Below are 26,453 nucleotides of genomic sequence, written 5' to 3'. Positions count from 1 at the left end.
GCCATGTATCTGGCACGGGTGATCGAGTATGCAGTCCAGACTGGATGGTCCCTGGTTGTTTCTTTTGTACGGTTTCTTCCGTTGGCTAGACTTGGAGCCGCTGAATCTGGCATTGACTATAGTGTCATCGATATTATTGCCATTACTTCGGCGTTTGTGTCTTGTTGCGTCGGAGCTTGCCGTTGCTGTTTTTGACCTCGGAGGGTCCTGCATCGCTAGCTGTGTTTTTACTACGAGCCAGCCAACTATCCTCACCCGATGTATGATCGAAAGTATGTCTAGAGGGGGGTGATTAGACTACTTGACCAAATAAAAACTTAACCTTTTCCCAATTTTAGTTTTTGGCAGATTTTAGCTAATTTAGGACAAGTCAAGCAATCATCACATAATTCAAGCAAGCATGCAAACAGTATATAGGCAGCGGAAAGTAAAGCATGCAACTTGCAAGAATGTAAATGGAAGGGTTTGGAGAATTCAAACTCAATTGGAGACACCGATGTTTTTCCCGTGGTTCGGATAGGTGGTGCTATCCTACATCCACGTTGATGGAGACTTGAACCCACGAAGGGTAACGGTTGTGCGAGTCCACACAGGGCTCCACCCAAGTGTAACGGTTGCGCGAGTCCACATAGGGCTCCACCCACGAAGGGTCCACGAAGAAGCAACCACCCACAAAGGGTCCACAAAGAAGCAACCTTGCCATGGCCATCGCCCACACAGGACTTAACTCACTTGCGGTAGATCTTCACGAAGTAGGCGATCTCCTTGCCCTTACAAACTCCTTGGTTCAACTCCACAATCTTGTCGGAGGCTCCCAAGTGACACCTCCCCAATCTAGGAGACACCACTCTCCAAGAAGTAACAAATGGTGTGTAGGTAATGAACTCCTTGCTCTTGTGCGTCAAATGATAGTCTCCCCAACACTCAACTCTCTCTCATAGGATTTGGATTTAGTGGAAAGAAGATTTGAGTGGAAAGCAACTTGGGAAGGCTAGAGATCAAGATTCATATGGTAGGAATGGAATGTCTTGGTCTCAACACATGAGTAGGTGGTTCTCTCTCAGAACATATGAGTTGGAATGGTGTGTGTGTTCTGATGGCTCTCTCATCGAATGAGAAGGAGGTGGAGGGCTATATATAGCCTCCACACAAAATCCAACCGTTACACAGTTTTCCAATCTCGGTGGGACCGAATTAATAAACTCGGTCGGACCGAAAATGTAAACCTAGTGACCGTTAGAGATTTTCGGTGGGACTGACATGCAACTCGGTAGGACCGATATGGTTAGGGTTTGGGCATAACGTAATCTCGGTGAGACCGATTACACAAACTCGGTGAGACCGAATTTGGTAATTAGCTAACCAGAGAGTTGGTCAGGCAAACTCGGTGGGACCGATTTGCTCTTTCGGTGAGACCGAGTGGAAGTCGGTGAGACCGAAAAGTTACAAAGGGGAAACACTGAGTTTACATTGCAATCTCGGTGGGACTGATTCGCTCTTTCGGTGAGACAGAAAAGTTACGAAAGGGAAACAGAGAGTTTGCAATCCCATCTCGGTGAGACCGAGATCCTTATCGGTAGGACCGAATTGCTAGGGTTTGGCAGTGGCTAATGACAAGTGAAACTCGGTGGCGCCGGATAGGAAGAATCGGTAGGACCGAGTTTGGCTTAGGGTTTAGGTCATATGTGGATATGGGAAAGTAGTTGAGGGTTTTGGAGCATATCACTAAGCACATGAAGCAAGAGGCTCATTAAGCAACACCTCATCCCTCCTTGATAGTATTGGCTTTTCCTAAAGACTCAATGTGATCTTGGATCACTAAAATATAAAATGAAGAGTCTTGAGCTTTTGAGCTTGAGCCAATCCTTTGTCCTTAGCATTTTGAGGGTTCCACTTTCACATCCATGCCATGCCAATCATTGAGCTTTCCTGAAATAATTATCTTGGAATAGCATTAGCTCAATGAGCTATATGTTATTATGAATTACCAAAACCACCTAGGGATAGTTGCACTTTCAATCTCCCCCTTTTTGGTAATTGATGACAACATATAGATCAAAGCTTCGACAAATGATAATAAGCATGAAATATATCGTCGCTTTGAGAAGTATGTGATAAGTAAGAGCTCCCCCTAAATTTGTGCATATTTAAAATTTGCTTTGGACTACAAATGCACAAAGAGTTAGAGTCATGGGTTACTCTTCCATGTCACATACATCTTGGTGGAGCGCTTAAAATGATATGAATGAAATACATGCACTCATCACCAATAGTGAATGATCACACAAGATAGATAGGGTAATAGCAATAAGCAAGTATAAAGTGTAGCTTATGATCAAACACATGATCATCAATGTCTCACAAGCATAGTATCCCAAGCACTCAAAAGCAAACAAGTTTGAAAAACCACCAAATAAAGCAAGAGAGAAAAGCAACACACTCTCTCTCGAAGCCTATGATCTATACATCTTCTCCCCCTTTGGCAACAAGTTACCAAAAAGTTCCTAGAAAATGCATAGTGCTAGATCGACGCTCAGGCTTGATCTTCAGGTGGTGGTGGAGTCCGGATCACTCCAAGGACGAAGGCTTCGGTAGATGCTGAAGTAGACGCTAGAGTTGGAGCTGAAGTAGATGCTGGAGCTGGTGGAACTGAGGCTGTGGCTGGTGCTGAGGTGGTGGCTCTTGTGTCAGCAACTGGCATGGCAGATGACCTCGGGCCTCGTGGCACTCTGGCAAAGGCATGAGTGGTAGTCCTGCCTCTCCTCTCCTGCATGTCCTCCTGGAGCTGCTCCACTGCAGACCGAACTTTCGTTACCTTGACATCCAAGTCATAGAACTTCTGTTCCATGATTCTCTCTAGGCTCTGCTGACTCTGAGTGAGGGTGGCCAGACTTTGCTCAATCCTCAGCGTGGATGCAATCAAGTAACCAAGCTGCTCTTGTTTAGTCTTCAAGAAATACTCAGATGCCTCCTCTTGAGTAGGCATCTTGGCAGCTTTCTCCTTCCTCGCCTTCTCCTTCTTTGCATATGCTTGGGCAGATGATGGATCGTTCTCAGTCAGGACAACTTGATTGTCCTCGAAATCTGGACGGATGGGCAGGTGTTCCTTGTCCAATAGATATATGCCCGTGCCCATCTTGGAGTTGATGAGCTCCTGAATTTGAGGGGCATATCCGCAACTCCTCTTCTGATCTGCTGCAGTCCTCTTGATAGTTTCCACTATGAGGCTCATCACCTTGAACTTATGAGGCACATCAAACACATGTAGCAAGTTGATAGCATGGCCTCTGATCATCTTGTGATCACCTGACTTGGGCAATAAGGTGTGCCTCAAGATCCAATTGATAGTCGGGAGCCCTGACAGAAGGTAATGTACTGAGCCAAACTTGAAGGTATCAAGTGCTTCATTTGGGATCTCCTTGTACATATTGGACATTGAGTTGTGGTCCATCTTCTTCTTGGCATATATGTCCATGTCATCATCATGCTCCTCTGGGGCATTAATCAACTTCGCCCATTCAGCAACTGTGGATTGGTACCTTGTACCCTCAGACATCCATGTGATCCTCCCATCTGGATAAAAGTGTGTCGTGGAGTAGAATTGCATGATCAGTTCCTCGTTCCACTTTGTAAGCTTCTTCCCAACAAAGTCAGCTACTCCACAAGCTATGAAGCTGTCATGCACTCCAGGATAGTGCTCCTCATTGTCCTTAATGTACTGCCAATCAACCCATCGCATATCACAGACAATGGGCTTCTTATCTAGCAGCACTGTCTCATAAAAATCCTGCTGCTCCTTGGTGTGAAACCTGTAGTCAACTGCTGTCCTTCTCCTTGAAGCATATGGGTCTGCTTCTCTCCACTTCCTCAGCCCTGAAACTCTCCTGAGCTTCATGTCCTCAGCCACAGGATGAGCATCGTTGTGGTCTGGGATCTTGGGCTTTAGCTCTCTTAGGACATTCTCTTCCTCTTCTTCTGCAGCAGTCTCAGGCACTGGGGCCTTGTTCTTCTCAGCTGCAGGAATGCTTCTTGTATTCCTCTTTGGCTTTGGCTTTGGAGCTGGCTTGGCCTTGGAAGCAGATCCCCCTGATTTTATGGCATCTCCCATTAGCTTGGGTGCCTTGGGCGCTGGTGCAGCTACCTCTTCTTCTTCTTCCTCTTCCATGATGGAAGCTTTGCCAAGCACTCTAGCCACAGTCTTCTTCACCCTTTCCTTTCTTTTCTTGCCCTCAGCTGCAACTGGCTCTATGGGCTTCTCAGTTGATATTCTAGCCTTTGACATTGGCTGCCTGCCTGCTGGCCTATTGATTTTCAGGCTTGGCTTAGTGCCTTGAGCTGGCTCAACTCTCTTGGAAGTGGCCTCTTCCTCTGCCACATAGTCCTCATCTTCGGAATCTGAAGTCCTCTTCTTCCTTTGTCTCGTGGCAGCCTTTGGCAAATTGCTAGGAGTGCTCCTGCTGCCTTCATCAGAAGAGCTGGAGGGACTAGTGCCCTCACTCATCACCACTTGCTGTTCTGACACATTTTGGCTATCACTTTGATCAGACATGCTGCAAACTCTGACTGCTGACCCTGTGAACAGATTATAGATGAGGTAGAAAGGATGAGCATCACAAAATGCAGAGACTTTTTGCAAAAGAATGATCCAAAAACTTAGTTTTAGTTTGCCACTGAAATCATCTCGGATCTACCGATTTTCAAACTCGGTGATACCGAAGCAGTTTTGGAACCTAAACTAGTGAACTCGGTAGGACCGAGTCACAGTTCGGTGGCACCGAGACTGCTAGGGTTTCACAGAGTTCCAAAACCGGTCACACCGATAAGTAATTCTCGGTCAGACCGAGTCTCACTTGTGCAATGGCATAAGCCAAGTCGGTGGGACCGAGTTTTTCAACTCGGTGGGTCCGAGATGGTTTCGGCGGAAACCTAAACCTAGAATTTTCGAATCAAAGCTAATCTACGGGCGTTTTGACTGGATAGGAGTGTTTCAATTGTGGCAAGAATCATGAAGAACACAATGTGCTAGGAATTGGACGGGGAATAGCACTGTGATCAAGTCCATACCCTAGTTCGGCAGAGACTTGCTATGGTGGCAACAGCGGGGCAGAATTCCCGTTGACGGCGATGGAGACCAGCAACTGGAGGCGACTGGCGGCGAGAAGACGATCCGGAGACCACGAGGGCAGAGCAGGCGATCGCGCGAGCGAGGGGTTCGGAGAAATTTCCAAAATTTTGCCCGTGACTATATATAGCCCGACCCTGTCGGTGTGACCGAGTGGAACAACTCGGTGGCACCGAGATTCATAAGTGCAAGCAGTTACTGAAACTCGGTGTGACCGAAAGGTTCAAATCGGTTGCACCGAGATCGGAAACCTAGATCAACTTAATGATCTCGGTAGGACCGAAAGTGGAGTATCGGTCAGACCGAGAATCATAAAGAGGTTTTGGAAGTTTAAGTCTATGACGAATCGGGGACTCCGAGCGCTCCTCACACAGAGTGGTTCGAATCTGACTTGATCAAATTTTGTGATGTAGCATGAATAGAGTTTGAGACGAGAACAGCATAGATAGCTAGAGGAGGTTCTTAGGCATTCTTGTCCATCCACTTGGGAAAAGAAGATAAAACCAAACAATCAAAACAACAAGTGGATGTCCTTGAATGAGTAAAATATGCAACCAGCATGCTCACACAATAAGATGGCAAATGAAATATGTGGCAAGGCATGCACAACCAATTCTAGCATCTATCAAGCAATTTGCGATGACTAGGTCATCTATATATGAGTATATTGACTTAGGAGTCAAGTGAACACTTGATCATAGGTCATACTCATCATTTAAGCTCAAGTGGGGTTACCACTTTTACATAAAGCATTGTTTTGTTCACATCTTTAGAGTTGCTTTAGCTCAAGTCTTAGAGTAAAGCTCCCCCTAGATGTGATATCCCCCCTAAGAGGGATGAACTAACCTTGGGTTTTGTCGATGATGACTTCATGTAGATATTGAAGATGTGGATGCTCAATGTTGATGTAGATCTCTTGGAGCTATCCATTTGAGTGAATTGCACTTTCAATACCTACATGGGTTAGTTCCACAAAGAACAAACAAGGATATCCATAGACATAGAGTGATGCACACAAAGATGATGTCCATGAAAACTTTTAGGTTACCTTGTCCCTTGTCTTACCAACAAGAGGGTTTGTGACTCCTTGAACTAGTGCACGATGTGGAAGTTGATTGCACTTGTTCTTGCCAAAATGATAAGAGTGAAGTATGTTGGCGGAGTCACCCTCAAGAACTCTCTAGTTCTTCTTCTTTTGGATCCACATCATCTTGATGGGAATCCTTGGAGTTGTAGTCGTACTTGATGAAGTGGAACTTGAAGTAGTCTTGGGAATCCACTTGACTAAGGTCTTTGGAGCTTCTTCAAATGTGTCAATTTCCTCTTGAAGCTTGTCCTTGCCTTTTTGCTTGTACTCTTGTGGTGGAAGATCATCTTGAGCTTGTGTCCCCTTGAAAGAAGTATACTTCTCTTGTTGAGGGAGAAACTTTGTCTTGGGGTATTGATCTTCTTCCCACTCAACTCCATTGGCATTGAACTTTCGTTCAAAACCAACACCTTGATTCTTCCGGTGCATTCCTTGCTTGCGCACAATTTCCTCGAATTGCTTACTCCCGGCAAGGCTTTTGTACACTCCTTTCTCTATAATTCCCTTCAATAAACTATTTTCTTGCTCAAGTGTAACTTGGCTAAGAGAATCATTAGTGGAATCAAGAGAGCTACTAGAAGTAACAATATTGGATTTAGCATGATCATTGTTACTACTAGAGGAAGAATCTTTCTTGTTAGACTTGACTTGAGGCATGTAAGTGGATAAGAGTAAACGCTTGGCAATGTAAGAAGAACTTTTCTTGCAGAGATCATCATTGATTGCCTTTAAGAACTCATGCTCTTGCTCAAGGTTGAGCTTTTCAAAGCATAATTATTCATGAGCTCTTAAAAGTTCTCGATGATCTTCGAAGATGGTTTCATGAGCTAACTTAATAGTGTTTAGTTCTTTAGTTAGGGCCTCAATCTTCTCCTTATCATTATCATTCGTTTTATCTTGATTAGCATGTTTAATTGACATTTCATCATAGTATTCATCACTAGAGTTGTCAACAAGAAAATCATCACCTAACAAGTCATCTTCGTCACTATTGAAATCAACATACTCGGGGTGTGTTACCTTAGGACCTTTGGCCATTAAGCATCTTCCAAATCCTTCATTTGGTGAGTCAAATATGTCGTAGGAGTTGGTTGACACAAGTGCTAGACCGGCAACAGCTTCATCTTGAGTATCTTCCGAGTCAGAGTGATAACTTCTCTCGAAGTGGTTGTCGGAGTCGGAGCCGGATACCCATTCACCAACATGAGCTTGATGTCTTCGTCTTGTGTAGCTCCTTGATGATTTTTCCTTCCCTTCCGAATCCTTGCTTCTCCGTGAGTATCTTCGTTCATAACGATCATCTCTACTCCTTCTCTCTCTTGGTGGTGATCCTTTGCTTCTTCTTTTTGGAGAATCTTCTCTTCTCTTGTAGGGAGCCGTACACTCATTGGAATAGTGTCCGGGTCTTCCACAATTGTAGCAGTTTCGCTCTCGACTAGAAGATCTTTTGTCATTGTAGGACCTTGACTTGGAGCTTCTATCTTTGCTTCTACTCTTGTAGAACTTGTTGAAGTTCTTCACCATTAAGCTCAATTCTTCATTGAAGTCTTGTTTCTCACTTGATGATGTAGGGGCTTCACATGAGGCTTTATAGGCACCACTTGATTTGTTGTGAAGTTCCTCTTTATCCTTAAGTGACATCTCATGAGCAACAATTCTTCCAATCACCTCCGTTGGCTTGAGATCTTTGTAATTGGGCATCATTTGGATCAATGTGCACACGGTATCATATTTTCCATCCAAGGCTCTTAGAATCTTCTTGATGATGAATTTATCGGTCATCTCTTCACTTCCTAAGCCGGCAATCTCATTTGTGATGTGAGCAAGCCTAGAGTACATTTCAGCGACACCTTCACCATCCTTCATCTTGAACTTGTCAAGTTGGCTTTGAAGCACATCCAACTTGGATTCCTTGACAGAGTCGGTACCTTCGTGCATATCAATCAAAGTGTCCCAAATTTCCTTCGCATTCTCAAGGCGGCTGATTTTGTTGAATTCTTCGGGGCACAGTCTGTTGAAGAGAATATCACAAGCTTGAGCATTGTATTGCAACATCTTCAACTCTTCCGCGGTAGCGTCACGGTTTGGTTCTCTCCCATCAAAGAAGTCACCTTGCAAGCCAACACACACAATAGCCCAAACGGCGGGGTTATGTCCAAGAATATGCATTTTCATTTTATGCTTCCAACTAGCAAAATTAGTACCATCAAAGTAAGGACCTCTACGGTGATAATTTCCCTCGCTAGACGCCATACTCTCCTAGGTTGTGAAACCAAGGCTATGACCACCAAAAGCTATGGAGATCAAAGCAAATGGAGACCAAAGCTCTGATACCACTTGTAGAATCGAAAGTATGTCTAGAGGGGGGTGATTAGACTACTTGACCAAATAAAAACTTAACCTTTTCCCAATTTTAGTTCTTGGAAGATTTTAGCTAATTTAGGACAAGTCAAGCAATCATCACATAATTCAAGCAAGCATGCAAACAGTATATAGGCAGCGGAAAGTAAAGCATGCAACTTGCAAGAATGTAAAGGGAAGGGTTTGGAGAATTCAAACGCGATTGGAGACACGGATGTTTCTCCCGTGGTACGGATAGGTGGTGCTATCCTACATCCACATTGATGGAGACTTCAACCCACGAAGGGTAACGGTTGCGCGAGTCCACACAGGGCTCCACCCAAGGGTAACGGTTGCGCGAGTCCACACAAGGCTCCACCCACGAAGGGTCCACGAAGAAGCAACCACCCACAAAGGGTCCATGAAGAAGCAACCTTGTCTATCCCACCATGGCCATCGCCCACACAGGACTTGCCTCACTAGCGGTAGATCTTCACGAAGTAGGCGATCTCCTTGCCCTTACAAACTCCTTGGTTCAACTCCACAATCTTGTCGGAGGCTCCCAAGTGACACCTAGCCAATCTAGGAGACACCACTCTCCAAGAATTAACAAATGGTGTGTAGGTAATGAACTCCTTGCTCTTGTGCTTCAAATGATAGTCTCCCCAACACTCAACTCTCTCTCATAGGATTTGGATTTAGTGGAAAGAAGATTCGAGTGGAAAGCAACTTCGGAAGGCTAGAGATCAAGATTCATATGGTAGGAATGGAATGTCTTGGTCTCAACACATGAGTAGGTGGTTCTCTCTCAGAACATATGAGTTGGAATGGTGTGTGTGTTCTGATGGCTCTCTCATCGAATGAGAAGGAGGTGGAGGGGTATATATAGCCTCCACACAAAATCCAACCGTTACACAGTTTTCCAATCTCGGTGGGACCGAATTAATAAACTCGTTCGGACCGAAAATGTAAACCTAGTGACCGTTAGAGATTTTCGGTGGGACTGACATGCAACTCGGTCGGACCGATATGGTTAGGGTTTGGGCATAACTAATCTCGGTGAGACCGATTACACAAACTCGGTGAGACCGAATTTGGTAATTAGCTAACCAGAGAGTTGGTCAGGCAAACTCGGTGGGACCGATTTGCTCTTTCGGTGAGACCGAGTGGAACTCGGTGAGACCGAAAAGTTACAAAGGGGAAACACTGAGTTTACATTGCAATCTCGGTGGGACCAATTCGCTCTTTCGGTGAGAACCAAAACTTACAAAAGGGAAACAGAGAGTTTGCAACCCCATCTCGGTGAGATCGAGATCCTTATCGGTAGGACCGAATTGCTAGGTTTTGGCAGTGCCTAATGACAAGTGAAACTCGGTGGCGCCGGATAGGAAGAATCGGTAGGACCGAGTTTGGCTTAGGGTTTAAGTCATATGTGGATATGGGAAAGTAGTTGAGGGTTTTGGAGCATATCACTAAGCACATGAAGCAAGAGGCTCATTAAGCAACACCTCATCCCTCCTTGATAGTATTGGCTTTTCCTAAAGACTCAATGTGATCTTGGATCACTAAGATATAAAATGAAGAGTCTTGAGCTTTTGAGCTTGAGCCAATCCTTTGTCCTTAGCATTTTGAGGTTCCACTTTCACATCCATGCCATGCCAATCATTGAGCTTTCCTGAAATAATTATCTTGGAATAGCATTAGCTCAATGAGCTATATGTTGTTATGAATTACCAAAACCACCTAGGGATAGTTGCACTTTCACCCGCGCAAAAGCGGGTCATGAGAGCTGTAAGGGCTGCAATAGATTTTGGCTTTTCTTGGCCGAGGTGGCGGGCGAGCCATTCGTCGCGGATCCTATGTTTAAAGGCCGCTAGGCCTTCAACATCCGGACAGTCAACGATCTGGTTCTTTTTGGTTAGGAACCTAGTCCAGAATTTCCTGGCTGACTCTCCAGGTTATTGAACTATGTGGCTTAAGTCGTCGGCATCTGGTAACCGGATATATGTACCTTGGAAGTTGTCGAGGAAGGCTTCTACCAAGTCTTCCCAACTGCTGATAGAATTTTCAGGCAAGCTGTTTAACCAGTGTCGAGCTGGTCCTTTAAGCTTTATTGGGAGGTAGTATTTGATAGCGTGGAGGTCATCTCCGTGGGCCATGTGGATGTGGAGGATGAAGTCCTCGATCCATACCGCGGGACCAGTTGTCCCATCATATGATTCAATATTCACGGGTTTGAACCCTTCGGGGAATTTGTGATCCATTATTTCATCAGTGAAGCAAACAGGGTGTGTGGCGCCTCTATATCTGGCCGCATCACGACGTTGCTCCGATGGAGTCTGTCTGCGGTTGTCGGCTTGGGCGTGACTAGGTTTGTCATGTCCGAATAGGTAGCCATCGTCACGAGTCGAGGAACGTCCTCGTGATCCGTAAATCGATCGGGTATATCCTGCCATATTATCCAGGGCCTGCTGGAGGTCATATGTATGACCCCGAACTGTTTTGTCTTTATTTTTATGTTGCGGTGGGGCAGGCTGTTGTTTGGCCTGAGTTGCCGCTCTATCCCGGCCACGTGGTGGTCGGTCGACCATACTGTCCTGACCGCGTAGTGGTTGATCGGCCGCATTACGCGAGGGAGGTTTGGGCTGTCACCCCTCTTCTTTGAACTGAGGTAGCAACCTTTGCTTCGGGTAACTCTTGGTTGGGCGTTTGAGGCCGTATTCTTCGGCTGCCAGAACATCAGTCCACCTGTCGATGAGCAGATCTTGGTCAGCTTGAAGCTGCTGCTGCTTCTCTTTCAGGCTCCTTGCGGGGGCTATTAGCTGGCGTTTGAAGCGCTCCTGCTCGAGAGGTTCCTCAGGCACAATAAAATCTTCGTTGCCGAGGCTTTCCTCATCCTCGGAGAGCGGACGATAACTACCGTCCTTCGAGTCGTTGGGCCTGGCCTGTTCGTCGGGGCTAGCTTGCCTGTTTTCTTGCTCCTCCTTTTTGGATGTTACCTCATGAAGGTCTTCATTGTTTTCGGCATCGTCCGGAGTATTATTTTCTCTGGTGCCAGCATTGCGATCTTTTGAATGACGTGACTTAGAGCGGCGCCGAGGACGCCGGCATTTTTGCTGTGTCTCAGGAGGTTTATTCTCGACTGGATTTTCTTTGTCATCATCGTTGGTTTTTTAGGTGTATCCACCATGTACACATCATACGAAGAAGTGGCCATCCAGCATCCAGTAAATGGTGGATTTTGGTTTTGCTCCACATTAGTATCGTCGTCCATACCATCGATGTCTTCGGAGTCGTAATCAAGCGTGTCGGTTAAATCCTCGGCCGTGGCTATGAAGTGGGTGGCGGGTGGGAAGCAAAATTCTCCATCGTCAGCCCGTAGTTCGAACCGGACATAGTTCGACTGTGACTCCCCTGCCAGGGATAGGTTCTTTAATGAGTTTAGCACGTCGCCCAAAGGCGAGTGCTGGAAGATGTCTGCGACGCTGAATTTGAAGATTGATAAACGATCAAGTTCGGCATCCGCGGGCTCACATGGTTCGGAACTTATGACCGGAGATGAGTCCGGAGTTTCGGTGGCATAGGTATCGTGTGAGATTAAGTCTATGTGTGGCTCCAACGCTGGGGAATCTGTGGCCTCCGTGGCAAGGTTGAGCTTCCCATCCTTGGATGGCGCAGTCTGCTCCGGATCTAAGGCCAGAGCGGTTACAGGAGCTGTCTCCTGATTGCAGTTCGATGACAGATTTAGGTCATGTCCATCGGGGTGACCAAGAGTGGTTGTCGTAGTCTCGAATCCAGCGAAGATCAAGTCTCCATGGATGTCCGCAACGTAGTTCAAGCTACCAAATCTGACCTGGTGGCCAGGGGCATAGCTATCGATCTACTCCAGATGGCCAAGGGAGTTGACCCGTAGTGCAAATTCGCCGAACACGAAGATCTGTCCAGGGAGGTAGGACTCTCCTTGGACACCATCATTGTTGACGATTGAAGGGGCCATCAAACCTTTTGATGACGGCATAGTGGAACTCTCAACGAAAGCACCAATGTCGATGTCAAAACCGGCGGGTCATAGGTAGGGGGTCCCGAACTGTGCGTCTAAGATTGATGGTAACAGGAGACAGGGAACACGATGTTTACCCAGGTTTGGGCCCTCTCTATGGAGGTAATACCCTACTTCCTGTTTGATTGATCTTGTTGAATATGAGTATTACAGGAGTTGATCTACCACAAGATCAAGATGGCTAAACCCTAAAAGCCTAGCCTGTATGACTATGATTGTGATTCTCTCCCCTCCGGACTAAGTACTCCCGTTTATATAGACACCGGGAGGATCTAGGGTTACACACGGTCAGTTACAAAGAAAGGAATCTACATATTTGGTTGCCAAGCTTGCCTTCCACACCAAGGAGAGTCCCATCCGGACACGGGTACAGTCTTTGGTATTCGTATCTTCACAGCCCATCAGTCCGGCCCATGGCTAAAAGGCTGGACGCCCGAGGACCCCTAGTCTAGGACTCCCTCAGTCCACCCCAACCAAAGTCCAAGCAGAGAAAACACTAGCAAGTGCCCCCATTGAGGGGTCTACTAATGCTGAGGTCACGACCACCGAGGGAGTGGACGCGGACCGAACACCGGTAACTAATGTTGTCGGGGAGGCTGGGCTCCACCGCAGCAAACGCCACTGGGTAATCCAATTGCCCTTGTCTCTTCTTACTTGAATTGCTTAGCTTCCTGGTCCTTGGCTTAGCAATATCTGGTATTATCATCATTGTTTATTGATTTTATTTGCAGCCCCGAAAATTGATGAACCTGAGCTGCTAGAGAAAGTGGCCAACATTGGGAAGGACGTTGTCGAGGAGGCCGCTAGGATTGCTACCGCAAAAGGCCATGAGCACACTGCCAAGAATATCCAAGAGTTCTCAAAGGAAACAGAGAAAACCCCCGGCAGCATATGTGGCCCAGAGATAGTTATTGAGAAAACCCCTCTTCAAACTATGGGCCCTCTTCCCCTGTTTGGTACACCGGCCGCAGCTCCACAGCCATCCTCAAGCAAGCTGGCACTGATCCTCGCTCAACCTGAGCTTGCAGCCCTCGGCTCATCTGTTGTAGCGGGCATGGATTTTGATGAAGAGATTAGGCATATACTAGTGCCATTGTCCCAGAGGGTTGTAGAAGCTGGCGATTCTGCTGATCGTGCCAAGGATCTAGCCTTTCTAGACTCCATGGCGGCAGGGCTGAAGGAAGCGCAACACATGTATGATCTCAGGTGGCAGGCAGTCAAGTAGCATCGCGACTTTGCTGTTCTTATGGATAAGAAGCTGGCTGACAAGGGCAATGAACTGCGGGAGTGGTATAAAAAACAATCCCATTCCATTGTGCGGCAAGAGGTGGTGCTGACCCTGGCCAAGGAAGGTATCACTGCCCGGGAGGTTCGCTTGGCGGAGCGCGAAGCGCTTCTGAACACCAAGGATAAGAATATCTATGCCCGGGAAGGGAACCTCGAAGCCACCCTCCGCGGCAAGGATGAGGAACTGGAGGCTCTTATCCAGCAGCGCCAAGGATTTGGAGGATAGGCACAAGGCCATGCTTGACGCGCTCACCCTTGAATCCTCTACCCAGCTGAAGAAGGTTATCGATGAGCTAGTTGCCGCTTCTACCGCCAAGACTAATCTTGATCATCAAGTGAACAAGTTGACAGAGGACCTGCCGGGAATGACAAGGAGATCGCGGTTCTTAGAGAGGGAGTGCAGAAAGCAGAGACCATCCTGATGGAGGTGCAATCATAGCTTTCCTCCAAGAGCCAGGACCTTGATACCGCCAACGGCGCCATTTCTGACACGAAGGCCAGTCTTGGATCCTTGGAGAAGGAAATTGAGTCTGTCGGTGCTTGTGAGAAGTTGTTGATGGCAGATCTAAACAAGGCAGGACTCTCAAGAAGGACGCGGAAGAGAAGCTTGAGAATCAAATCTAGCGGTGTGACCTATGGATCAAGAACCTGGTTGACATCGTCGAGCGTCACTGTCCAGATTGCAAAGATGGATATGAAGATCTAGGCATTCCCCGTCGGCAACCATGAAGTTCCAAGTGTCAAGCTGAAGCTCTTCTTATAAGGCTTGATCAAATGGCTGAATATGTATGAAGATCACATGGCTACATGCTTCGCTGAGGAATCCAGAAAGCTTGCTCATGATGCCCTCTTCCTAGTCTTGAGCAACCTCGCTTTCCACCATCCGGACCTCAACCTCGCTGATGGCTTCAAGAGGCTTCCGCCGGGTGCTGGTACTTCCGCCACTTCGGAGAAGGCCGTCCCCTTGCTGGCAAGGTTCTCTCCATCCCAAGAGTTCCCGGAGGTCAACAAGCCCAACTTTGAACCATTCCTGCTACTGTGTTGCCCTATAATATGACACAATATGTATCTCATTTTTAGGCTCCGCACTGTTCTTGCTTTAATGCTTGTCGAAACTGATGTTTATTATGCTAATGCCTGCTATCCCTCTTGTGTTTACCCATTAGTATTCGTATAGTTAATTTCCTTTGCATACTTTGGTTGCCCGCTAACAGCATACTTCCACTATTGCTTTGAGGAACGGGTCCTTAGCATCCAGTTGGTATGGACACGCTGCCGGTGGGTTTTTCCTTAATTGTCCTTGACAGCGTCGCCCGCTTTGTTGAGCAGGCTCGAAACAAAGTGAGGGCGCAGAAAAATACAGCAAGGTGTCGTCATACGAAGGCCTTGCTATATGAAACATTGGTTGTCCGAGGGATAGGCGAGTGCAAGTTCTGAAAGAAGTTAATTAGCAGGCCAACTTAGCTTTTGTATGTGCTCCCCTCCTACCGGGGTGTACATTTGATCACACATAGAATCTTCTCTTCCACCTGTAATTCCCCTCCTATCCATGTCTCCTGGGGAGACCGTGTTCACATATACATTTTCATTCTGCAAAGATAAAGAACGGAAAGGAACACAAGGGAAGGACTAGGCAGTCCATTAGCTACACACCCATCCCCGGCAAGAGCTAGGGGAATCAGCAAATATGCTTGCAACTAATGATATATGGTGGAAAAAGGGGAAGGATCGGCCCCTCACTCCATTTCTTTCACTTCCAATGATCCCTCGGCGGCTGCCGTGAAGAACACACTGGCGCAAAAGGCCCTCTCGGGGTACGCTTTACGGGGTGTGAATCAATGGATTAACACCGGCGCTCAACTAAGGATTTACCCTTGGCGGGATAAATGTAGGACTGATCTCCACGCGAGCTCATCGACACTAGTGACATCACCACTGCTTGACTCGATCATTGGCGAGTGAGAAGGGGGGGGGGGCAATCACGCAATGTTTTTCTTGTTTGTCCGTCCAAATGACACCTTTTGGAGTCGAACATGCTCTGATAGGAGACCATGAGGAGGTTGACACGTGTACAAGTGTGCAAGGGTCCGAATCCTTTGCTAGGTTGCCTCAGACCTCCTTTTATAGCTCAAGGGGTAACCACAGTGGCAAAACAGTCTTTATCTAGTGATTAGATAGCTAACAATGCTATCATACCTAACTCTAACAATTAGGACAAAGTGCATTAAATGCACTGCTAGGTGCCGTGCTGAGGGTGAAGCCTGGCAAGCGTGTCGTGCCGCTTAATCATCTTCTACTTATCTGTTCGACATGCCTCTAGACGGGTGTCACATGAGAGTAATCTATCTTCCAATGGACTACCACTTGCTTGGTGTAAGGCACTTTATCACTTGGGGGCTCAACACCACATTGATAAGTGATTTGTGTTGTAGTGCGGTGGAGCGGTGGTGCCTTGGCGGGAATCCTCGCCTTTGGCGACCGTGGAAAGCTTGTCGAGGAAATCTTGGACTTGCCCCTAGGGCGGCCTCGACCCGAGCAGGCTCTCCTGCTTGGCAAGGGAGGCCTTCCCAAGGTGATCCTTCTCCTGTCTTGTTTGTCTTGGTCTTCTTGATCCGCTCGCTGATCTCACAAAGAGCGGTCCTTCTGGCTTGGTCTTGTTTCGTATGTTGGTGTAGCCACTCCTTCGCCAAGCCTTGGCTGCCAGGGCGGAGGCTCTTCGTTCGTGCACAAGTTTGGGGGAATAAACACCCCTATTTGTGTGCCCCAAAAATAAGTAAAGCATTAGAGTTCAACAATTTCTATAAAATAAAGCCACTGTCGTGCTCTAAAAAGATATAAGTGAAGCACAAGAGTAAACTGGCTAGCTCAAAAGATATAAGTTAAGCACATAGAGTATTCTAATAAATTCATGATTAAAGAGTGTCCCTTCTAAAAAGGTGTGTACAACAACGATGAATGTGGTAAACTAAAAATCAAAGGCTGATATCATACAAGACGCTCCAAGCAAAACACATATCACGTGGTGAATAAAAATATAGCCTCAAGTAAATTTACCAATGGATTGAAGACGAAAGAGGGGATGCCATCTGGGGCATCCCCAAGCTTAGATGCTTGGTTGTCCTTGAATATTACCTTGGGGTGCCTTGGTAATCCCCAAGCTTAGGCTCTTGCCACACCTTATTCCATAGTCCATCAAATCTCTACCCAAAACTTGAAAACTTCACTACAAATTCATGAGATCCATTAGTATAATAAAATAAATCACCACTTTAGGTATTGTTGTGAACTCATTCTAAATTTATATTGGTGTTACTAGCAAAAAGAGCCCGTGCGTTGCAACGGAAGAAAAAATACCAAACACCCTAACCCAATAAATTAAATTAGTGACGTTGCAATAATTTATATACCAGAAAATGTGTAATCAAAAGGATAATTTATAAACTACTATAGATCTCACAAAAAAACTTTATAAGTTGGATGTGAAACATATTTTTTGAGTTTGCCGTGTGTGCCATAACTCCCTCCTAGCTAGCGTGTCGGGCAAAACAGGACGCGAGCAAGATGCACTGTTGTCGCACTTTCTCTACTCTTCATTCCTCCTCTCTCCTCCTTATCTCACGAACGACATCGATGACAACCAGATTTGAGGTATATGTGATGGTCAGCAAGTACCGACAGTGGCGGAGCCCGGAAAACTTAATCAATGGGGACAGCTGATGTTAAATCATGTTGGGGAGGGCTAAAGTGAACAAAATCACCGTAAAACACAATATTAGCAGCAGATAATCACTCATGTAGTGGAAAACCCTACATGTTGGCCTCGGCCGGGACCCCTGCTGGCACCCCCACTACCTCCGCCATTGAGTACCCATGAGCCCCAAATATCTTCTACTTAAAAATAGTATTTATTAACAATGTTTCACTCACTTTTAATTAGTTTATCTGATAATGTATTTGTAGGGTGTGGTAGGAATGAATTAAACCGGAATTAGCAGGGCCTGGACTTTTCTCTTTGACCAGCGTGGTAGGCACTCTCCAGTCCCTCTCAACGGCCGATGCTTCAAGTCCTCCCCACGGCCGCTGTTGCTTCAAGGCCTTCCCGTAGCTTTCGATCCAGATCGGATCAAGGTCACACACCACCACCCAAACCAAAGCCTTCCCCAAGCATCTCCCCCTCCTTCCCCTCCATGCGTTCACCCACAACATGTTGAAGCTTGTTGTCTCCATCGGTGGCGACATGGAGATGCAAGGCCGTAGAGGCTGCGTTGGGCAGGCTGAAGCTCCTCGAAGACAGCGACCTAGCCGGGCGGCGCGATCTCTCCACGCGAGCTAAAGCAGCCGGCTTAACTCTTCAAGTTGCATCGTGCACGTCCCAAATTATAGAACTCCACGTAAGGTACAATGTGATCATGTGAATCCCTGACGACGCTCCTCCAAATCTGTTACTTTCCCGCTGGGAACAATCAAATCGATCAGCATGTTGTATCTTGTATGTGCGTACCGGTGAACTCGCCTAGACTATAACATACCCAATAATAAACTGGCATTGAAGTTGCGATGGAGGGAACCAGAGCACCCAATGAGGGAATCATGGTCCAGGAGGAGCGGACGGACTGGTCGCAGAGCCACCAGTCTGCGGCAGAGCCACCAGTCACCAACAACGGCAGAGCCACCAGTCACCAACAACGGCAGCGGCCGAGCCGCCCCCTGTAGGAAGAGAAGGAACATGGATGGGGTAGTGCAGATGGACCAAGATAAAAGGTCTCGCTGACCTTGACGCCATGCCCGTCGTCGGGAAGTTCGTCATCACCGCAAGGACAAAGATGGAGACGCCTCCGGAGCCAGAATCCTGCAGCCGATGCTGCTATGGATCGATGCATCTTCTTTTTCCTATGCAAGCCTAGGGTCAGCTCGAACCGGGTGGTCGACGACTTGGAATAAAATCGGATCAGAGAAGGGGATTACGTCCTATATTTGGAAGGTGTCGCAGTGTCGGACACATGAACGCTAGCTTCCATGAACGCTAGGTACCTGGCTTCTGGCTGCACCTGTCGTCGCGAGGAGAAAATCTTGGAAATTAGTCTACTTTTATGGTGTCTATCAGAGGATTGGTTATTTTTTTAGTTGGAGAGAGGATCGGTTCCTGAGAGTTGTATATAGGATAAATTTCTCGTTAGCGTGACTGCTTCGGACTACCAAGGCAACGTGTGTTTGTATCCCCTCGCTTCCCTAATTTTTATCTATTATATTTTTAGAGGATTCTAGATTGCGGGTTTATATGGAGTTATGGAGCAAAAAGTCAGAGGTTTTTCTATAGATTAGTACCACCTCGCTTATATGTTTTAAATTCAAACTGAAAGCGTAAATTCACGGAAAGAAGCGTATTGTGACGGTGAACCCACGGAGTCAATCCGTGCTTTATTATTAGGGATAGATATCTAATGTATTCCAACTTTTTCATTGTTCATACCCCCCGATACTACCCATTGATTCATGAAAATAAGCAAACAACACATAGAAAACAAAATCTGTCAAAAACAAAATAGTCTGTAGTAATCTGGAACCTTCGTATACTTCAGTAACTCCAAAAATTCTGAAAAATTAGGAAAATTTAAGCAATTTGTATATAAATCTTGTGTAAAAAATTCAGGGATTTATCATGTTCCAGCAGCTCAGATCAATTCTGTTACTGGGCGCAAAAAATTTTGGTTTTCAGCAAGATCAAATCAACTATCACCATAGACCATCCCAAAGGTCTTACTTGGCTCAAACACTAATTAAAACACCAAAACACAATTACTACAGAGGTAATAATGTGTATTTTTCTAAAAAAGAAAGGAAAAATATTGGTTTGACTCCTAACAAGCGCTTTTCTTTAAAGCCTTCTAGCTAGGCATTGAGATTTCGATGATGCTCGCATGAAAGATAATAATTGAAACACAAAGAGAGCATCATAAAACATGTGACAAACAAATTTAAGTCTAACATGCTTCCTATGCGTAGGAATTTTATAAGCAAACAAATTATCAACACAAGCAAAAAATAGCATATGCAAGGAACAAGAAAGAAACAATAGCAATCTCAACATAATGAGAGGTAATTTAGTGACATGAAAATTTCTACATCCATATATTCGTCTCTCATAATAATTACATGTAGGATCATAATCAAATTCAACAATATAGCTATCACATAACATAATCTCTACACGATCCACATGATGCAAAGTTGCACTCTTCCTATATAGTGGGATTATCATCAACTAAAGTCATGACCTCTCCAAGCCCACTTTTGTTAAAAATTTCATAAGATTGATCATTCTCCATAGTAGTGGGATCATTATTACCTAGAGTTCTCACTCTTCCAAACCCACTTTCAATATTATTGCGAACACTATTATTAATATCATATTCATCATGAGGCTTAAATAAATTTTCAAGATCGTAGGAAGAATCACCCCAATCTTGATCATTACAATAAGTAGTGGACATAGGAAAATTAGCATCCCCAAGGTTAGGGTTTTGCATATTATTAGCATAGTAGACATTAATAGAATTTATAATAACATCATTGCAATCATGCTTTTCATTCAAGGAGCTATCGTGAATCACTTCATAAATTTCTTCTTTTAATACTTCATCACAATTTTTAGATTCACGAATTTCAAGCAAAACTTCATGAAGATAATCTAGTGCACTCAACTCACTAGAAATTGATTCATGATAATTGGATATTTTAAAAAGATTAGCAAGTGGATGAGAATCCATAAACTGTTTGCTTTCCAATTTTCAATAAACACACAATTATACCAAGCGAACGAGCAAACAAACCAAGTAATACATAAAGGCAAACGAAAAGACGAAAGGAAAGAAGGCGAATAAAAAGGCAAGTATTTTTGTATTTTTTTTCTAAAAATGTTTTAGAAGTGGGGGAGAGGAAAACGAGAGGCAAATGTCAAATGATGTAAGTGCAAGAGATGAGAGCTTATGATGGGTACTTGGTAGGCTTGATGTACAACCCCCCGGGCAACGGCGCCAAAAACTCTTCCTACTACTTCTTGAGCTTGCGTTGATTTTTCCCTTGAAGAGGAAAGCCTGATGCAGCAAAGTAGAGATAAGTATTTCCCTCAGTTAAGAACCAAGGTATCAATCCAGTAGGAGGCACAAGCAAGTCTCCAATATATGCACCTGCACAAACTAATGAACACTTGCACACAATGCGAGAATGGGGTCATGAACAAGAGTGAGATCTAATAGAGGTAGGTACAAAAGATAAATAAAAGAGTAAACTAAAGTAAATATAAATAAATTGCAGCAAGGTATTTTTGTTTTTTGGGTTTATAGATATGAAAATATATGATGGAAAATAGACCCGGGAGCCATAGGTTTCGCTAGAGACTTCTCTCTTGAAAGAAAACATAAGGTGGGTAAACAAACTATTGTTGAGCAATTAACAGAAAAGCACAACGTTATGATGATATCTAAGGCAATGATCATGAATATAGGCATCAGGTCCGTGACAACTAGACAGACTCCTACCTACATCTACTACTATTACTTCACACATCGGCCGCTATCCAACATGCATCTCGAGTATTAGGTTCATAAGAACGAAGTAACACTTTAAGTAAGATGACATGATGTAGAGGGATAAACTAAAGCAATATGATGTAAACCCATCTTTTTATCCTTGATGGCAACAATACAATATGTGCCTCGCTACCCCTACTATGTCAATAGGTGAGGACACAGCAAGATCGAATCCCACCTGAGGTGCGCCCTAGAGGCTTGTGGCCTCCTCGGGACTCTTCTGGCCTCTCTTCAAGTCAGGTAGGTGTCCTCTAGTCCAAGAAAAATCATTGTAAAGTTTTTTTTCCATTTGGACTCCGTTTGATATTCCTTTTCTGTAGAAGTCAAAAACAAGGAAAAAACAAAACTGGCACTGGGCTCTAGGTTAATAGGTTAGTCCCAAAAACATCATGTCAAGAAGCAAAACCTTAGGCTCAACCGAGGCTAACCAATAATTGTTGATGAAGAAAGGTGGGATGTTGATGGTAGCTGGAACTACGTCGGTATTTCCCTAGAGAGGGAGGGATGATGTAGCACAGCGACGGTAGGTATTTCCCTCAGTTATGAAACCAAGGTATCGAACCAGTAGGAGAACCAAGCAACACAACGTAAGCAGCACCTGCACACAAATAACAACACCTCGCAACCCGACGTGTTAAAGGGGTTGTCAATCCCTTCCGGGGTACGGCGCCTCAAGATAGGCAAACAGACGTGAGGTAAATTGTAGTAGATTGATAGATTGAATGCCAAATAAAATAAATAAAGATAAAACACAGCAAGGTATTTTGTATTTTTTGGTTTAATAGATCTGAATAAAGATGCAAAGGAAAAGTAGATCGCAAGGCAAATATATGAGAAGGACGACCCGGGGGCCGTAGGTTTCACTAGTGGCTTCTCTTGAGAAAAATAGCAACGGTGGGTAAACAAATTACTATTGGGTAATTGACAGAACTTCAAACAATTATGACTATATCCAGGCAATGATCATTACATAGGCATCACGTCCCAGATTAGTAGACCGAGTCCTGCCTGCATCTACTACTATTACTCCACACATCGGCCGCTATCCAGCATGCATCTAGTGTATTAAGTTCATGGAAGTAGACAAGTTCCGTTTATCTATATGGTTCCCTTTCTGTCACTGGGATCAAGCACCGTAAGATCAAACCCACTACCAGGAACCTCTTCCCATTGCAAGATAAATAGATCAAGTTGGCCCAACAAAACCCAAATATCAGAGAAGAAATACGAGCCTATAAGAGATCATGCATATAAGAGATCAAAGAAACTCAAATAACTTTCATGGATATAAAAAGATATGACTGGTCATCAACTCGAAGTTCATCAGATCCCAACAAACACACCGCAAAAGAGTTACATCATATGGATCTCCAAGAGGCCATTATATTGAAAATTCAACAAGAGAGAGAAAGCCATCTAGCTACTAACTAAAGACCCGAAGGTCTACAAAGAACTACTCATGCATCATCGGAGAGGCACCAATGGAGGTGGTGAACCCCATCCGAGATGGTGTCTAGATTGGATCTAGTGGTTCTGGACTCTGCGGCAGCTGGATGGATATTTCATCGATGCCTTTAGTGTTTCTGGAATATTGTGGTATTTATAGAGCAAAGAGGCAGTCTGGGGGCCACCCGAGGTGGGCACAACCCACTAGGGCGTGCCTGGGCCTCCTGGCGCGCCCTGGTGGGTTGTGCCCCCCTCGGGGCACCCCCAGGTGCAACCAGGGCCCATTGCTTTCCTTCTGGCCCATAAAAAATCTCCGTAAAGTTTCGTGGCATTTGGAATCTGTTTGATATTGATTTTCTGCGTTGTAAAAAACATGGGAAAACAACAACTAGCACTTGGCACTATGTCAATAGATTATTACGAAAAAATGATATAAAATGACTATAAATTGATTATAAAACATCCAAGATTGATAATAAAACAACATGGAACAATCAAAAAATATAGATAAGTTGGAGACGGATCATTATCCCCAAGCTTAACTCCTACTCGTCCTCGAGTAGGTAAGTGGTAAAAACAGAATTTGTGATGTGGAGTGCTTCTCATCATGTCATACCATATTCCTTTCTTTATAGCATGGACAATTGGACATTTATGTGATTCAAAGAAATAGTCTAGTTTTGACATAATAATTTAGATACTCAAGCATATCAACAAGCAACCACGTCTTTCAAAATATAAATGCTAAAATAAGTTATCCCTAGCCCATCATGCTCAAACATTGATCCATTCATGAAACACACTCGAATATTAACTACACTCAATACTTGCGCACAATCATATTGCATCCTAGTTTGTGCTTTTATGAGAGAAGATGGAGACTCAAATTTAAAAAAATTGCATAAAGTAAAAGAAAGGCCCTTCGCAGAGGGAAGTAGGGATTTGTAGAGGTGCCAGAGCTCAAAGCGAAAAATTAGAGATAAAAACATTTTGGGAGGTGTATCCATCCCACCAACGAAAACGACTTAGAGTTCCCAACAGTTTCCATGCTAGATATGCCATATGTGGTTCCCAAACAAAAAATAAAGTTTATTCCTTTTTCCACCATAACTTTCACTTTCCATGTCTAACCGTATCCACGGGTGTCCTCCATACCAACACTTTCGAAAGAATTTATTATTTGACAACATAAAGTAAATTCATTTTTCTTCATTTCAGAACTGGACATCCCTAATACCTTTGCCTTACTCTCGTGCAATGACAAGTGAATAAACACTCATCTTGAGAATAACACATCTAGCATGGAAAATATTAGCCACCCCTCACCGCTCCGCGAGTGAAACAAACACAAAAAAGAGAAGTTTATTTTGAAAACTAGAGATGGCACCTACAAATTTGCTTAGAACGGCAAAAGAATACCGCATATAGGTAGATATAGTGGACTCATGTGGCAAAACTGGTTTAAAGGATTTTGGATGCACAATTAGAGGTCATACTTAGTGCAAAATGAAGGCTAGCAAAAAGATTGAGAAGCGACCAAGCAAGAAACGAATAATCTCATAAGCAAGCATTAAGCATAATTAACACCGAATAATGCACCACAAGTAGGATGTAATTTTCATTGCATGATTATTGACTTTCGTGCGTGCATAGGGAATCACAAACCTTAACATCAATATTTTTACTAGAGCATAATTACCCATCAACATAACTCACATATCACATCATCATATCTCAAAACTATAACTAGGAATCAAGTTTATTTTGTCCAATGATCTTCATGACATTTTCTCTTTCTTTATCCTTCTTGGATATCTATCACTTTGGCACTAATTTTCATGTGTTGCTTTTCATAAGCTTGAATAAATATAAGTGAAGATCATGAGCATAACAAATTTTATTTCTCTCACAATAATTTAAGTGAAGCAAGAGAGAATTTCTTGAAAATTTTACTAACTCTGAAACAAATCTAAGTGAAGCAGGAGAGTATTTCTTCAAAATACTAAGCACACCATGCTCAAAAAGATATAAGTGAAGCACTAGAGCAAGTCCTAGCTCATAAAAGATTTAAGTGAAGCATAGAGAGCAATTCTAACAAGTCATGATATAATTTTGGCTCTCTCAAATAGGTGTGTCCAGCAAGGATTGATGACTTAAAACACAAAATAAAACAAGCAAAGACACATATCATACAAGATGCTCCAAGCAAAACACATATCATGTGACGAATAAATATATAGTATCGAGTAAAATACCGATAGTTGTTGGAAGAAAGCGGGGATGCCACTCGGGGGCATCCCCAAGATTAGTTGGTTGCTCATTCTTGGATAATAGCTTGGGTTACTGGGGCATCCCCAAGCTTAGGCTCTTACATCCTTCCTTCATTCATCGTAAGGTAACCCAAAACTTGAAAACTTCAATCACACAAAACTCAACAAAAACCTTCGTGAGATCCGTTAGTATAAGAATAATAAACCACTACTATAAGTGTTGTATCAAACCAATTCATTTTTTGTATTATATCTACTGTATTCCAACTTTTATATAGCAAAAACTCATCAAAGAAAACCATAGAGCCATAAAAATAAGCACACAACACAAAGAAAACAGAATCTGTCAAAACAGAACAGTCTGTAGCAATCTGACAATTTCGAGTACTTCTGTAACTCCAAAAACTCTGAAAAATTAGGACGACCTAAGAAATTTGTATATTGATCTACTGAAATTGGAATGGGTATTTTATTGCTCTCTTGTAAAAAATTATAATTGTTTTTGTGAGCGCAAAACATTATGTTTATTCAGCAAGATAAAACAACTATTGCCCAAGAAGATCCTAAAGGATTTACTTGGCACAAACACTAATTAAAACACAAAAAACACAATCATAACAGTAGCATAATTGTGCAAACACTCAAGAACAGGAAGCTAAAAGGAAAAATAAATTGTATTCATTGGGTTGCCTCCCAACAAGCGTTATTGTTTCACGCCCCTAGCTAGGCATAATATTTCAATGATGCTCACATGAAAGATAATAATTGAAACACAAAGAGAGTATCATGAAACGTGTGAGAAACACATTTAATTCGAACATACTTCCTATGCATAGGAATTTTATAGGAAAACGAATTGTCAAGACAAGAAATATCTAGCATACGCAAAGGAGATGAATAAAACATTGAGAATCTCAACATAACGAGAGGAAATTTAATAACATGAAAATTTCCACAACCATATTTTCCTATCTCATCATAATTATATGTAGGACCATAATCATAATCAAATTCAATAATATAGCTGTCATATAAAATTTTCTCTTCACGGTCCACATGCATACAGAGTTGACAATCTTCCAAAATAGTGGGATCATCAAATAAAGTCATGACCTCTCCACACCCACTTTCAATATTATCACAAGCATATTCATCATGAGGTTTAAATAAATTTTCAAGATCATAAGAATCTTTATCGCCCCAATCATGATCATTGCACTAAGTATTGGACATTGCAAAACAAGCATCCCCA

Source organism: Triticum dicoccoides, chromosome 6A, assembly GCF_002162155.2.
Source record: "Triticum dicoccoides isolate Atlit2015 ecotype Zavitan chromosome 6A, WEW_v2.0, whole genome shotgun sequence".
NCBI classification, from domain to species: domain Eukaryota; kingdom Viridiplantae; phylum Streptophyta; class Magnoliopsida; order Poales; family Poaceae; genus Triticum; species Triticum dicoccoides.
This window is presented reverse-complemented; position numbering follows the sequence as displayed.